Source organism: Aquarana catesbeiana, linkage group LG04 (genome assembly GCF_042186555.1).
Source record: "Aquarana catesbeiana isolate 2022-GZ linkage group LG04, ASM4218655v1, whole genome shotgun sequence".
Classification (NCBI taxonomy): Eukaryota; Metazoa; Chordata; class Amphibia; order Anura; family Ranidae; genus Aquarana; species Aquarana catesbeiana.
Genome location: NC_133327.1, coordinates 33,337,592 through 33,353,269, shown reverse-complemented (window position 1 = coordinate 33,353,269; position 15,678 = coordinate 33,337,592).

Below are 15,678 nucleotides of genomic sequence, written 5' to 3'. Positions count from 1 at the left end.
CATAGCTGAGCTCCTCCATGCCTCTTATCAGTTTGGTTGCCCTTCTCTGCACTTTCTCCACTTCTCAGATATCCTTTTTTTGAACTGCTGTCCAAAACTGAACTGCATATTCCAGATGAGGTCTTACGAATGATTTGTAGAGGGGCAAAATGATATCTCTCTCTCTGGAGTCCATACCTCTCTTAATACAAGAAAGGACATTGATTGCTTTAGAAACCGCAGCTTGGCATTGCATGCTATTATTGAGCTTATGATCTACCAAAACCCCCAGGTCCTTCTCCACCACAGATTCCCCCAGTTGTACTCCACCTAGTATGTATGATGCATGAATATTATTAGCCCCCAAGTGCATAACTTTACATTTATCAACATTAAACCTCATCTGCCACATCCCCCAATTAGACAGAGCACTGAGGTCATCTTGTAAGTTGGAGACATCCTGTAAAGACGTTATTCCACTTCATAGCTTGGTGTCATCTGCAAAGACTAAAAATGGTACTTTTAATCCCAGACCTGATATCATTTATAAAAGTATTAAAAAATAATGGTCTCAACACTGAACCTTGGGGTCCACCACTGATAACCTTAGACCATTCAGAGTATGAATCATATACCACTACTCTCTGAATTCTGTCTTTTAGCCAGTTTTTTATCCATTTACAAACCGATCTTTCCAAGCCTGTAGACTTTACCTTACACATGAGTTGTGTGCGGGGAACTTTGGAAAGTGCTTTGGCAAAATCTAAATATACCAAGTCCACAGCCACCCCTCTGTCCAAGGTTTTACTTACTGCCTCATAAAAAGACATCAGCTTTGTTTGATAATGTCTGTCTCTCATGAATCCATGCTGTTTGTTACTTAGTTAACTTAGTTGTTAATATTTTTTTCCAATGGACTAATGAACTACTGTATATAAAACTAACATTAAAAACTCTTGATATAGATGAAAGGAGGGAGAGGTATTGCTCCTCTGACGTGTTCCGTAGTGTGTGTAGTCCTCCAGTAAATAAAGCTGAACAGGCTTTTCACAGGATAACAGTAAATCAGACTCCAGAAGACTTGGCGTTTTGTAGCTTTGCATCTTCACCTGCTACCTGGAAGTGGTTAATATAATATGTTAAAATATTTCATTTATTGCCGACTAAGCAAAAAATAGGATTGTGTGATCTTTTTCAACATAACAAAATGCAAAAACATTATACGTTCCCTTTAGATTTTCTATCCCTAATCTGAGGTTTTTCTTATTGCTTCACATTTCCCCTGATGTAAAGTTCAGTTCGACTCTGGGAAAAAACAGTTTTTTAACCCTACCTCGCCCCTACCCCCTCTAACCCATTGGGATAGTCCGTCCCCCCCCCGCCCCACTTACCTGGTGAAGGCAGATATACTCACCTAAGTCCCTCATCCAGACTCCTCAACGCTACTGGTTCTGGTGTGGGGAACTGCTGATCCAACGCTGTGGGTCGGACATTTCAGTACAGGAGAGGAGCCTGTACAATTGTGCAAGAAGGGAAGGCTGGAGGTCAGATTGAAGCTATTTTATAATTTATATAAAATATAAAAAATATAGTTTTTTTTATATAGTTTTAGGAATGACCTTTCCAGCTTTCCAGCCAGGTTTAGTCATCTAAAAGCTGGTTGCATTCTATTCATCATTAGTGTACACTGTACAGCATGGATTGGCAACCTTTCAGAGGTGGAGATCTACCCGAACAACATGAGAGATCAGAGATCACGGGATACTCTTTCTTTTTCTTTTCTTTTTTTCTTTTTTTAAAGGATTAACTAGCAAGGCCTGATTAAATAGTAAGGAAATCTTGGAAAAATAAAAAAAAACAAATGTCACTATACAAAATATAAACTTAGCTTAACTTAAAGGTAGACAGTGTCAGTCAGTAGGGCAGTGGACTGTGTCTGGACAGTGTCAGTAGGGCAAAGGTTGGTGTCAGTAAGGCAGTAGATGGGTCATTTTTTTTTTTTTATATATATATATATATTTTACCTTTTATAATTTTTTTCCACTTTTTTTTTAACAGCCCTGTTGGGGGGTTTAGGGGAAGGGGATCACTGCTCCAGGTGGAAATGTGGATATGAGACTCTCTTTGGAACTGGAACACCAAGTGCCGGCTAAGCATATAGCAACTTGAAGCAAAAAGGACAGCCGCACTCCAGAATATAGCCTTTATTTATAAAAAAAGTCCAACAGATACAAGCCACAGCAAAATATGGGACAAACGAGTTGACGCGTTTCACACTTAACAGTGCTTAGTCATAGCTGTTGGTGGGTTTAGTTGAATATCAGGGGTCTAAACAGACCGCCCATATCTTACTTTTGAGAGAATGGAAATTGAGGACTGTGTGGTGCACAGAATAAATGAACAAGAAGATCTCTGCGTAGCCTCCCTGTTTATTCACAAACTGAAACATAGTAACTAAGCTAAGCATGACTAAGCTCCAGGGGGTGGAGCGAAACACGTTGGGGGCGTGGCCTGGTCAGAGTCCAGGCTGAGGTTCCCACTCTATCCACCTCCGTAGGATTTTATGTGCGGCATCAGGGATCACCCCTTTCTTCTTTGAGCCAGTGCAGGAGCCGGGACGGGCTCCATCCCCTCACGGCACTCTCAGCAGCAGATGCGGAGGTACCTGCCTGTACACCCATTATTCATCGAGTCTGATCGGCACACGAAGAGTTAACAGGTCACAGTTAAGCAACGTAAACACAGTTTACTATGCTTCAGTTATGAATGAATGGAGACAATGAGTGATCGATACTGATCACTCTCTGTGTTCATTTTGAAAAGGAAGGGGTCGGTAAATTACATATACCCACTTTCCATCACAAAACGAACCCCACAGCAGCTGGCAGGAGGGAGAGGAGGGGAAGCTGGAAGCACTGTGAGGAAGGGGGGGAGGCAGGGGAGCACACAAGTTTTACCCACTACATTGAGATTACAATAAAGTTATTTTCTATTTTTTCAAAAGGTATACCGTTGTTGACCCTCCTTATTGCTTTCCAGGGGCATTTCTTTGCTCCATCCTCCCCCACTTTTTTTTGTATTGTGATCACCAAGCTTTGGAGGCATCCTGTCCATCAGGACGAATCGGTCACCATTTTTATAAGCGATTGAGTGCACTCATCACTTGGCCAATTGGATTAATGTTTTTTTTTAATTTTGTGGAGCACACAGGGGGGCTGGCCTGGGCAACAGAAGGATGAGTAACCTGGATGGGGGGGTGGAAGTTACTGGAACCAATCCTCTGTAGTTCCCCCCTGCAGCAGCTGAAAGATGGCAGGAGGGAGAGGAGGAAGCTGGCTTTCAGTTGATGCAGGGGGGAGCTACAGGGGATCGGTTCCAGTAAATGCTGTCCCTGCCTCCCCTACTGTCCAGTTTTCCCTTCCTTCTGCTTGTCTGTGGTGCAGCATACTAAGTTGTTCCTTCCCCGCACCGCTCTGCATATGTGGCAGGAGCAGTCCAGGGAATGGCAAGGAAGGGATGTGATCAACCCATCACCTATCTGCTATCGACGGGTACATCACAATCGAGGGGTTAATCAACCCTGGTGTTCAGTGTGTCCCTTTACAATTTAATGCACAGTACTGTATATGATTTGCCTAGAAGAGATGTTTTTTTTTTTTTGTTATCAAAACAGGAATGGCTAGAGTAATGTAACTTGTGTTTTATAGGTGCAAATTGCTGTGAGTGCACTACCCCTCTTGACCACACAACGTATAGTAGCAGGTAAGAAAATTGGGTATAGTTTTTATTGCTTTTCAAAAATATGCTAATGTAAAAATAACACTGTGCAGTGAATTAATTGTTTAAGTACGTACTGTATATGTATTTATGGACGTATGTACTGTATTATGCATGTTGTAATATGTTGTTAAATAATATCTAAACCTGGTCTGTTTCAAATGCTGCTTTGTGCATTGAAATACTGGGGCTGATTTACTAAAGGCAAATAGACTGTGCACTTTGTAAAGTGCAGTTGCCCTCTGCAAGAGCAGTTGCCCCAGAGCTTAGTAAATGAGTAGAAGCTCTGATGACTTTCATCATCCAATCATGTACAAGCAAAAATGCTGTTTTTTTAATTTTATTTCCCTTGCATGTGATTAGGTATTCTTTGCAAAGTGAAGCTTTACCTCATTTACTAAGCTCTGGAGCAACTGCACTTTGCAAAGTGCACAGTCTTTTTTTGCCTTTAGTAAATCAACCCCACTGCACCATATTTTGTAGATGCTTTAGCTTTCACACAAACCAATTAACTACTTACTACCAGGCCTACTTTTCAAACTTGTTGTTTACAAGTTAAAATCATTTTTTTTGCTAGAAAATGACTAATGCCGCGTACACACGGTCGGACTTTTCGGCTACAAAAGTCCGACAGCCTGTCCGACAGACTTTTGACGGACTTTTGTCGGACTTTTGGCGGCAGACTTTCTTACGAGCGGACTTGCCTACTTACGATCACACAAAAGTCCGACGGATTCGTACGTGATGACGTACACCGGGCTAAAATAAGGAAGTTGATAGCCATCAGCCAATAGCTGCCCTAGCGTGGGTTTTTGCCTGTCGGACTAGCACACAGACGAGCGGATTTCTGGGTCCGGCGTAGTTACGACGTAAAAGATTTGAAGCATGTTTCAAATCTAAAGTCCGTCAGATTTGTGGCTGGAAAAGTCCACTGAAAGTCCGGGGAAGCCCACACACGGATTGTCAGCCAGCTTTAGTCCGTCGGCGTCCGTCGGACTTTTGTAGACGAAAAGTCCGACCGTGTGTATGCGGCATTAGAACCCCCAAACATTATATATTTTTTTCCAGACACCCTAGAGAATAAATTTGCGGTCGTTGCAATACGTTATGTCACACCGTATTTGCGAAGCGGTCTTACAAGGGCAATTTTTTGGGGAAAAAATACACCTTTTTGAATTAAAAAATAAAACAACAGTAAAGTTAGCCCAATTTTTTTCTATATTGTGAAAGATAATGTTACGCCAAGTAAATTGATAGCCAACATGTCACGCTTCAAAATTGCGCCCGCTCGTGGAATGGCGACAAACTTTGACCCTTAAAAATTTCCTTAGGCGACATTTTAAAATTTCTGCAGGTTACCAGTTTTGAGTTACAGAGGAGGTCTAGGGTTAGATTGATTGCTCTCCCTCTAACGATCGCGCCCATACCTCATATGTGTGGTTTGAACACCGTTTTCATATGCGAGTGTGACTTACCAATGCATTCGCTTCTGCGCGTGAGCTCGGCAGGACGGGGCGCCTTACTTTTTTTTTTTTTCTCATTTATTTTACTTTTTATTTTTTATTTTTACACTGTCTTTTAACACTTAAAAGCAATAAAGAAAAAAATGTCTTTTTTTTTCAACAACATTTTTTTTCCCCTTTAACACCATTGGGCGGAAGTGATGCTTGGCGTCGCTTCCGTCATCCAATTATATGGAGCCAAGTAGGGGCCATCTTTCCCTCACTCGACCCAATGCCTCAGAGGGGAAAGGACCCGATTGTCTCCGCCACTACCGATGGCTCCGGTAAGCGGCGGAGACGACCGGGGAGCGGCGGAAGGGGGGGGCACCTTTTCTGCCGCCGATAAAAGTGATCTTGTGGTGAATCCGCCCCTATATGCTGCCATAACCCCGGTATTCAACGTCAAACAGCCGCCGTATAATGACGGCGGGCGGTCCGCAAGTAGTTAATATACACTTATTGGGATTTTTTTTAACAGAATACATTTTGGCCTAAATTTATGAAGAAATTTGATTTTTTTTTAATTGGATGTGTTTTATAACAGACAGACAAATATTGTTTGTTTTTTTTTCTCTAATATTTGGTCTTTTTTCATTTATATAATAAAAAAAAAAAAAAAACCCAGTGATGATCAAATACTACAAAAAAAAGCTCTATTTGTGTGAAAACAATTATATAAATTTAATTTGTGTACAGTGTTGCATGACCGCGCAATTGTCAGGTAAAGTAGCGCAGCGGGCAAGAGAAAAATGGCACGGCCATTCGCTGAGCAACAAATATTGATGGACAGATATTGACGGTTGATCGATAATGTTTTTCTACACCCTTAAAGTGGAGTTCCACCCCCAAAAAAAAAATTAGTAATGTGCTTAAAAAAAAAAATAAAAAAAAACATTTGGAGAAAATTTTTTTTTTTCTTACCTCTAAATGAATGTTGCTATGGGGTCCCTCGTAGTCTGCCTTCTTCGGTGCCTCGGCTGGTGACATCACTTCCCTCGGCGCAGGAAGGGAGATCGCCTCTCCACCCTCCCTCTTGTCAATCATCTGGGACACGTGACCGGTCCCAGATGATTACGATGCCAGTGACGGTGCGCGGCACTGCTCGCACATGCGCAGTGGGCGCCCACAGTTAAAATGCCGGCGCCGCCGAGCGGAGGGGGAGACGACCGGGGCTTTGATCCCCCGCAACGCTGGACTCTGGGACAGGTAAGTGCAGTATTTGTAGCTGCTGACTTTTAATTTTTTTTTTTTTTTAAATGGGAACCCCACTTTAAGTGAACCACTTAGATAAACATGTCCCATAGGGCGCAAAAAAAAAAAATAGCACAAGTCGGCCCTGTACTAGACATGTGTAGGACGAAAAAATTTGTTTTGTTTTGTTTTGATTCGTTATTTAAATAAATGAGTTTTGTTAAATTTGTTACATTCATTTCATCAGTTTTTGGAATTCGTATTCGAATTTAAAAAATGTAACCAAATTCGAAAAAATCTGACCGCATTTGAAAAAATTGGAAAAAATGATCGAATCGGTATTTGAATTCAAAAAAGCATTCAAATTATTTTTCCATTTAAATGCAGCTGTTGCATTAGGCTACTGATACTGACTGTCTGACAATTCGAAAATTCTAACAAAATAGTATAAAATAGAAAAAATATATAACCATCTTCTGAAATTCCAATTTCAAATAGAATAAATTTGAATAGAAAAGATTAGAATAGAATAGAAAATAATAGAAAAGAATAGAATTGAATATAAGAGAATAGAATAGAAAATCAATAGAATAGAATAAAATACAAATAGAAAGAATATTACTGTTATATACTTTCTATTGCATTCTATTCTATATTAATTGTTTTTCAATTCTTTTCTATTCTATTCTTTTCTATTATTTTCTATTCTAATCTTTTCTATTCAAATTAATTCTATTCGAAATTCGAATGTCTGAAGATGGTTATATTCTTTATATTTTATTCTATTCTATTGTTTTTCTATTATATTCTCTTATTTTCTATTCTATTATTTTCTATTATTTTGGATTCCATTGTTTTGAATTCTATTCTAATCGCATCTATTCAAATTAGAATTTATTTTATTTGAATTTAAGAAGACTGTCATATTCTATTTTATTTTATTCTATTCTATTAAATTATATTCTATTCTTTACTGTTCTTTCATTTTTATTCTATTGCTTTATTGTTTTATTCTATTTTATTGTATTCTTTTTTAGAAAATCGATTTCTAATATTTTCTAATTTGATTTAGATACGAATTTGTTTTCAAATTCGATTAAAATTTTATTTCAAATTTGAATCGAATTTCGTCTGAATTTCGGTTCATTATTTCGGATTAGTTTAAATGTAAACAAGGCAGACCGCCGTTCTGTGAGGGAGGAAAATGGAGAAACACAGACCTCTGTTTTCTTCCAGTTAGAAAGGACTCCCAAGGAGCACACGTAAAGTGGTAGTAAACCGCTGAAAAGAAAAAACCAAAAAAAAAACCCTGCAAGACAATAGCATAATGTGCTAGTATGCATCGCATACAAGCACATTCTGAAATACTTACCTTAGAACGAGGCCCCCGCAGCCCGCCCGGTCACCGCTGAGGGAGCTGACATGTTCCCGCAGCGTTTCTTCCAGGTTTGCTGGTTCCGGCGCTGTGAGTGGCCAGAGCCGTGATGACCTCACTCCCCCACATGAGCGCGGGAGTTCTCCGTTCTGGCAAGGAGCTCCAAATTTCTGGCACAATCCGCCGGACCTTCAGAGCGCATGCACCGCTGTCGTCAGGTTTGTGCAGGTTTAGGAGATATTCATTTTACCTACAGGTAAGCCTTATGAAAGTAAAAATGACCAATCGGGGGTTACAACCACTTTACCCTTTAATCGCCCCTGATGTTAACCCCTTCCCTGCCAATGTCATTTATACAGTGACAGTGCATTTTTTTTTAGCACTGGTCACTGTATTGGTGTCACTAGTCCCCAAAAAGTGTCACTTAGTGTCAGATTTGTCCGCCGCAATGTCCCAGTCCCGCTAAAATTCGCTGATTCCTGCCATTAGTAGTAAAAACAATAAAAAATAAATAAAAAGTCCATAAATCTATCCCATAGTTTGTAGACGCTATAACTTTTGCGCACATCAATCAATATACACTTATTGGGATTTTTTTTACCAAAAACATGCAGCAGAAAACATATTGCCCTAAATTGATCAAGAAATTAGATTTTTTTACATTTTTTTATTGGATATGTTTTATAGCAGAAAGTAAAAAGAAAAAAAAATGTTTTAAATTCTTTCAAAATTGTCGCTCTTTGTTTGTTTTATAGAGCAAAAAAATAAAAACCGCAGAGGTGATCAAATACCACTAAAAGAAATCTCTATTTGTGGGAAAAAAATTTTATTTGGGTACAGTTTTGCACGACCGCGCAATTGTCAGTTAAACCAACGCAGTGCCGTATCGCAAAAAATGGCCTGGTCAGGAAGGGGGGTAAAACCTTCCGGAACTGAAATGGTTAATCTATTACCTGAAAATCCATTGTAATGTGTTATTTTATATGATATATTATATTTTCTTAAAAACGTGTTTCTGTATTATTATTTTTGATTCTTAAAAGAAAAAATGATTTTCCCTGACTCTATTTACCTTTTACGCTGAAAAAAGTGTCTCCCTGCCTTTGCACTACAGTATATGTAATAAACCTACCCTTACTTTTTCTTCTTTGCAGCTTATTATCTACTAGGTATGTATGTTTTTTTTTTTTTTTTAATTACATTTTTTGTTTTGTTTTATGTGTTATACACTATATTACCAAAAGTATTGGGACACCAGCCTTTACACACACATGACCTTTAATGGTATCCCAGTCTTAGTCCGTAGTGTCAATATTGCGTTGACCCACCCTTCAGCCCCTAACAGCTTCAACTCTTCTGGGAAGGCTGTCCACAAGGTTTAGGAGTGTGTCTATGGGAATGTTTGACCATTCTTCCAGAAGTGCATTTGTGAGGCCAGGCCCTGATGTGGACAAGACTAAAATATAACATGCATATAATAAAAATATATCAATCATAAATGGAAGTCATGTCTAAGGTTTGTTTGTTTTGGTGGTGGCTCCATTGGCCTAACACACCGCCGACTGTTTTGGGTTTCCCCCTTCAGGGAGCTGTGACACGCCTGTCGGCCCCTCCCCCCACTGGGGTGGTGGATCTGCCGCCACTGCGCGTCAGCGTCATGTACTCCCCATCGGACGTGCGCGCCCCTTGGACGCCTACACGCCCGATTGGATGGTGTTCATCCCGCACACTACAGGGATGGGCCATTGGCGACGGCGGATCGGGCGTTTAGTGCCCCATCGGCGTTGCTGCTTGCTCCTCCCATGTGGTTGCGGCGTGACGTTGGTGGGCGGTGGCGCCTATATGGGCGTAGCCTTAGCGGTACTGACTCTCGAGGCTTTCACTTAACTGGATGTCACGTTCATTTGGGGTTTGCTACTGCCTTCTTTCCTCCATATTGCTCCACTTTGCACACCAAGTATCGTCATTCCCGCTATGTTCTCTTGTGCTTTACTCGTTCCTCGTTTTTCTGTATTTCTACTTCAGGGCACTCGGTCTTCTTCTCCTTAGCACTTCTTTTAGGTGTTTCAATCCAGAATTCTCTTTCATCCCCAAGACGCTTACATATTTTCCTTTTTGGGCAGTATCACTCTTGCATTCTCACTCACACACCGCCCTTTATCTTTATGGTATGGTCGCATTTTCATTTTCAACCTTCACTTTTCACCTAGGTTCTGCCGGGGGGGAATATGCCTGCCTTGGATGGCACCTTGTGGGTTGCCCCCACCGATCCGTCTACCTCAGCTCCCGGGGGGTGGCATCTCCGATGGTCGAGCGGCATACGGCTTTCTGCCACCACCCTACAAACCAGAATGCGTAAGCATGTACTCTGTGTGGGGTTCCTTCATTACCCCACCTCTGTTTCATGTATATATTTACCAGACCAATTTTTTAATATCTCCTATCCCAGATAAGACACGTGCTTGCTCCTGACAAGTGGCACAATAGCCACGAAATGCGTAGAGCTACCATTGACGCCTTTTTCACCAGTGTCATGCATTTCTATTTTTTATTTGAAATTCTTTGGAGGCTTTTTTTTGTAGACAATACCCTATATTATATGGTTGTGTATTAATATCCAATTGGTGTACCATGGAGAATTGTTGTATTCATATAATCATGTATAATTGCTGCTATTATTGCCAATATTTCCTTCCATTTATGATTGATATATTTTTATTATATGCATGTTATATTTTTATGAATTGAATAAATTTTCCTAGTTGCTCATCGATTTTGTTTCTGGGCATTCACGCAATTCATTTAAAGTCTCACCCTTGTTGCTCCTTTTCTCTTAGACTAGTATAGGGATGGAAACGCATGGCCGCATCAGGTCATGGTTTCATTTAAAGTCCCACGGATGTATAGTCCCAAACCCTTCTCTCATACTGATGTGGACAAGAAGGCCTGGCTCACAGTCTCCGCTCTAATTCATCCCAAAGGTGTTCTATCGGGTTGAGGTCAGGACTCTGCGCAGGTCAGTCAAGTTTCTCCACCCCAAACTCGCTCATCCATGTCTTTATGGACCTTGCTTTGTGAACTGGTGTGCAGTCATGTTGGAACAGGAAGGGGCCATCCCCAAACTGTTCCCACAAAGTTGGGAGCATGAAATTGTCCAAAATGTCTTGGTATGCTCACGCCTTAAGCCCACAGCATAATCCCCCCTCCACCAAATGATTTGGACCAGTGAACAAAGCAAAGTCCATAAAGACATGGATGGATGAGTTTGGGGTGGAGAAACTTGACTGGCCTGCACAGAGTCCTAAACTTAACCCGAAAGAACACCTTTGGGATGAATAATAGTGGAAACTGCAAGCCGGCCCTTCTTGTCCACATCAGTGCCTGACCTCACAAATGCGCTTCTGGAAGAATGGTCAAACATTCCCATAGACACACTCCTAAACCTTGTGGACAGCCTTCCCAGAAGAGTTGAAGCTGTTTTAGCTGCAAAGGGTGGGCCAACTCAATATTGAACCTTACGGACTAAGACTGGGATGCCATTAAAGTTCATGTGCGTGTAAAGGCAGGCGTCCTAATACTTTTGGTAATATAGTGTATGTGTTATCTTATGAAAATATGTTATCCTTTTATAGCACTGTTGTCTTCTTTTCTTATGTCTGGTATCTTTATGGCTCTTCTGTGTGACTGAATGGGAATCATATGTCGGTTGGCAGTACTGCATACAGTGGGGACGAAAAGTATTCAGACCCCCCTTACATTTTTCACTCTTTGTTATATTGCAGCCATTTGCTAAAATCATTTAAGTTCCTTTTTTCCTCATTAATGTACACACAGCACCCCATATTGACAGAAAAACACAGAATTGTTGACATTTTTGCAGATTTTAGCAAATGGCTGCAATATAACAGAGTGAAAAATTTAAGGGGGTCTGAATACTTTCTGTCCCCACTGTATATTTAATTTGTGTATTTGGGTACCCTTATACTTTGTGTTTATTTCACTGAAAGTCATCATCATGATCACATTTATTTTAGATAACTGGAACCAGCTGATATTCATATTTTTGTTTCTTTACAGTTCAAGTAGGAATAGATCCACTGGCGGGTAGGTACAGGACTGAACATCCTGTCCATTACATGCTGTGCTGATACAAACCTGGAAGTGCTTATCAGGTCATATGGTGTCCACCTCCTTTACCAATCATACCATAGTTTAACCCCATGATACTTTTTACTACTCTATTCCACTGCCATGAGTACAATGCACCTAGCCACAGATATTTTGGCACACTTGCTAAACAGTGTCTAACTCTTAGGGCTCTTTCGCATTTTCATCGAAATGCAGCAGGTGCAACGTGATGCAGTGCATAAAGCACAATGAAGTGTTTTTTTGTGACTGTAAAAAAGTTTGGACGAAGTAGAGAGGCAGGGAGGTGAAATCACAATCTCCATCTTGTTCCATCCAAGAACATTTTGCATTCATTGAGAAAATGTGTTCTCTAAATAGCGCCCGTGCTGAGCGAGCAATCTCCTATGTTTACCAAACAGCAGGGCAGCCACTCTGCATGGGACCCGGAAGATAGCAACAATCATGGTAGTAGCTGTGTCCACTAGATGGTTTCCAGCTTCCCACAAGGTATGCATGTCCAAATTGGACCAATATAACTCCTGATGGTGAAGATAGGTTTTGCTGTATGTTAGTACCAGGTCATGGTCCTCATGATCACCCCCACCAGGAGGTAAGAAAGCTGGGGTCCAGTAGCAGATATAGCACATTGGGATCAGGCTGAAGCATAATCAGTAAACAAGCCAAAGGTAAGTAACAAGCAGCTGTAGGTTGGGATCAAGTGGAAATGAAGTTGAGGAACATGCCAAAAGTTGGTAACGAGTGGTAGTGGAGATCAGGAGAACCGTAGGTATGCAAAGGAGCAAAATATCGATTGGAGAAAGCACAATAATCTGGCAAACAGAAAGTGCAGAGACAGCTTAAATCAGGACATTCATGAGATGAGCAAAAAGTTCAAGGTTCACCAGAAACAAGAGACAAGGCAAGAAAGACCAAAGGATCAGACAGGGAGCTTTCCAGCATCTCTGGTGGCTCAGCAAAATGAGCCACTGCTGGATTCAGCAAAGGTTGTAGTTTCAGATCCCAGTCCTGACACAAAATTTAATTTTTTTTACTTAAAATCTTGAACCAGTTTTAACATCTGCACACCTCTTCACCTTTCCAGCCCTGCTTGATGAGGACCTAAATCTAACAATGCTGCCATTGATTTTCCTATTTATTGAGGTTTTCTAATGGGGCTCTGAACAGTCTGTTTATCTGGTCTGATCCTCTCTGCATTGCTCACTGAATGTCTCTTGGATTCTTCATCTTCAGCATAGTCCTTGGCACTGTCCCTTAGTCCTCTGTCCTTAGCATACTCCCTGGTACTTTCCATCCGTTCTCTGTTTTCAACTCAGACCTTGGTAACTTCCGTTGATCCTCTATCTGCAGCACAATTCTTGGTACGTTCCCTAAATTTTCTACCTTTAACATAGTCCTTGGTACTTTTCCATGGTCCTATATCTTCACCCTAGTCCTTGGTACATTCCTTTGGTCCTCCACCTTCAGCATAGTTCTTGGTACTTTTTCTTGGTTCTCTAACTTCAACATAGTCTAAAGGACTTTCTCTTGGCCCTCTTTCTTCAACATAGTCCTTATTCACTTTCTCTTCTCTTAATGGTTTCATATGGACCTGTGAAATGATGAAGGACCTGTGGAATGGTAAATAAACTAGATCCACTATTCCCTTTGAACAACAGAAAGCCAATAGACCTGTACCCTTCAGATAATCTTTGTCTTATTGACTTCTTGCCCTCATCTCAAACCATGCTTTTCTTCTTTCATATAACCACACACCATCCTACTAGAGTGCATCAATATGACGGAGAGGAAATATGCCAATATTCCCAAGTGGAGATTTGTTTGTTACATAAGATGGGTTGGGGTTGTATGTGGCTTGGAAATATTATTATTCAACCAGTCACAGCATTCATTTTGCTTCTTATTTTATGCTTCAAGGCAAATACAGGTTCAAAAAAAACCTTCCAGCAATATTATGACTAATTCCATATTTGCGTCACCTCTGTCATATCTGTCACTTTTTGGATTATCATAGGAAGCAATGATCAATCACTTGTCCCTGTTTTTGTTGAACTTGCCATGGGTCAGACCTGGCAGACTTTCTCTCATGTCTGTAGAAGCTATTGTCTTGATGCTATCAGTTATTTTCATGGTCCTGTCCTTAGATTAAAACCATGATCATTAGGTCAATCAACTGTGCATGACAGTTGATTATCCTGCTTCTGTGGATACCTGAATCCTTGCTGCTTATGACAATGATTAGGATCTAATTTGTTGCGAATAACTTACTTTAATGTTTTGTTTCCAACAGGTCTACAAGGAGTCAACTTACCTACTAGTAAGTACAAGATCAGATCACATGGAAACACAAGCCTGGGAACAGGTCCCTGTGGAGTCCCTTGGATTATAGGCTGAACAGAGGGCCATGACCTCTCTGCAAGTCTGAATTAGGCCCCTGCCCGCTCCCAACACTAAGAACCCCTTGTGTTTAAACTTACAAACTCACACTTACCAGTAAATGCAGGGCTTAATTATGATTGTACAAAAGTTACATCCTGGGACTAGGATCCATTGGCCTCCACTAGGAGACAACGTTCATTTTGAAGGTTAACATAGGTGCACGGAGCTTCAACTTCTCTCCTAACTGAGATTACGTTTTTCCCCCTCCTAGAGCTAAGGCCACCCTGTTATTTAACTGTCAAAGGCCAGAACATCTTCTGCACACTAACATGGGATGGGGTACCAGGAGGGATGGGGCCTCATGTAGTCTTGGATGGAAGCTGAGTTCCTCTTTACAGTGTGGGTCATGTATTCATGGGGCTCCATAAGAACACAGGGGTCATTTTGGAGACTAACAGGAAATTACACCTCACTGCTATTGTTACCCTTTTTAGGTCAGCTCATGTTCTGAAGGACCAAAACTAGAATTTATTTATCAAACGCACGGAAAGTGATGATCACCTTGGGTCACAAATCAGGCATCAGGGGTGTTTTCCTGGATCCATGTATGCAGATTCTCCAGCCTACAGAGATTAATACAGTTCATGAATCAAAACTGCCTTTGTTCCCAAATTTTCTGATTTACAACAGATGTGCAATCATCACTGCACATGGAAATTAAAACTTGGCACTTGACAGTTGACATACACTTCGGACATCTGGGTGCCCCCCAAACACTTGGTTGTTTGAAGACTATTAAACCAAATTGTGTGATACAACATCTAGGCTGAACCCATTTGGCCATAATACTTCTCCCTACTGAGTCCCTCTGCCATGAGAACATTGGTGAATTCAGCAGAATATAGCACACTGGGGCACATAGGAACCCTTATTGCAGCTGTTAACTTGACTGCGAATAACTTTTACTATTTTTTTTATGTTGAATAATATTGGCACTTCTGTTTATCAAATACATATTTTCAGGAAAAAAAAAATAAAAAAATGAATTTTAGCAGACAGAATCACAATATAATATCCGATAGTTTGATAAAATATAAAAGATAGGGTTGTGTTGAGTTAAATAGACACCAAACATATCCTGCTTCAAAATTGTGTGCACCTGTAAATGGTAAAAAATTATGGTACACAAAAATGTCGATAGAAGACTCTTTAAATTTGAATTCTAGCTCTAGAATTATTGCTCTCACTCCAAAGTTCATGGAACAATTGCTGTTTACATACACACTCATGTCCTATACTTGTATATATGTTAGCATTTGTGTGTGTGCA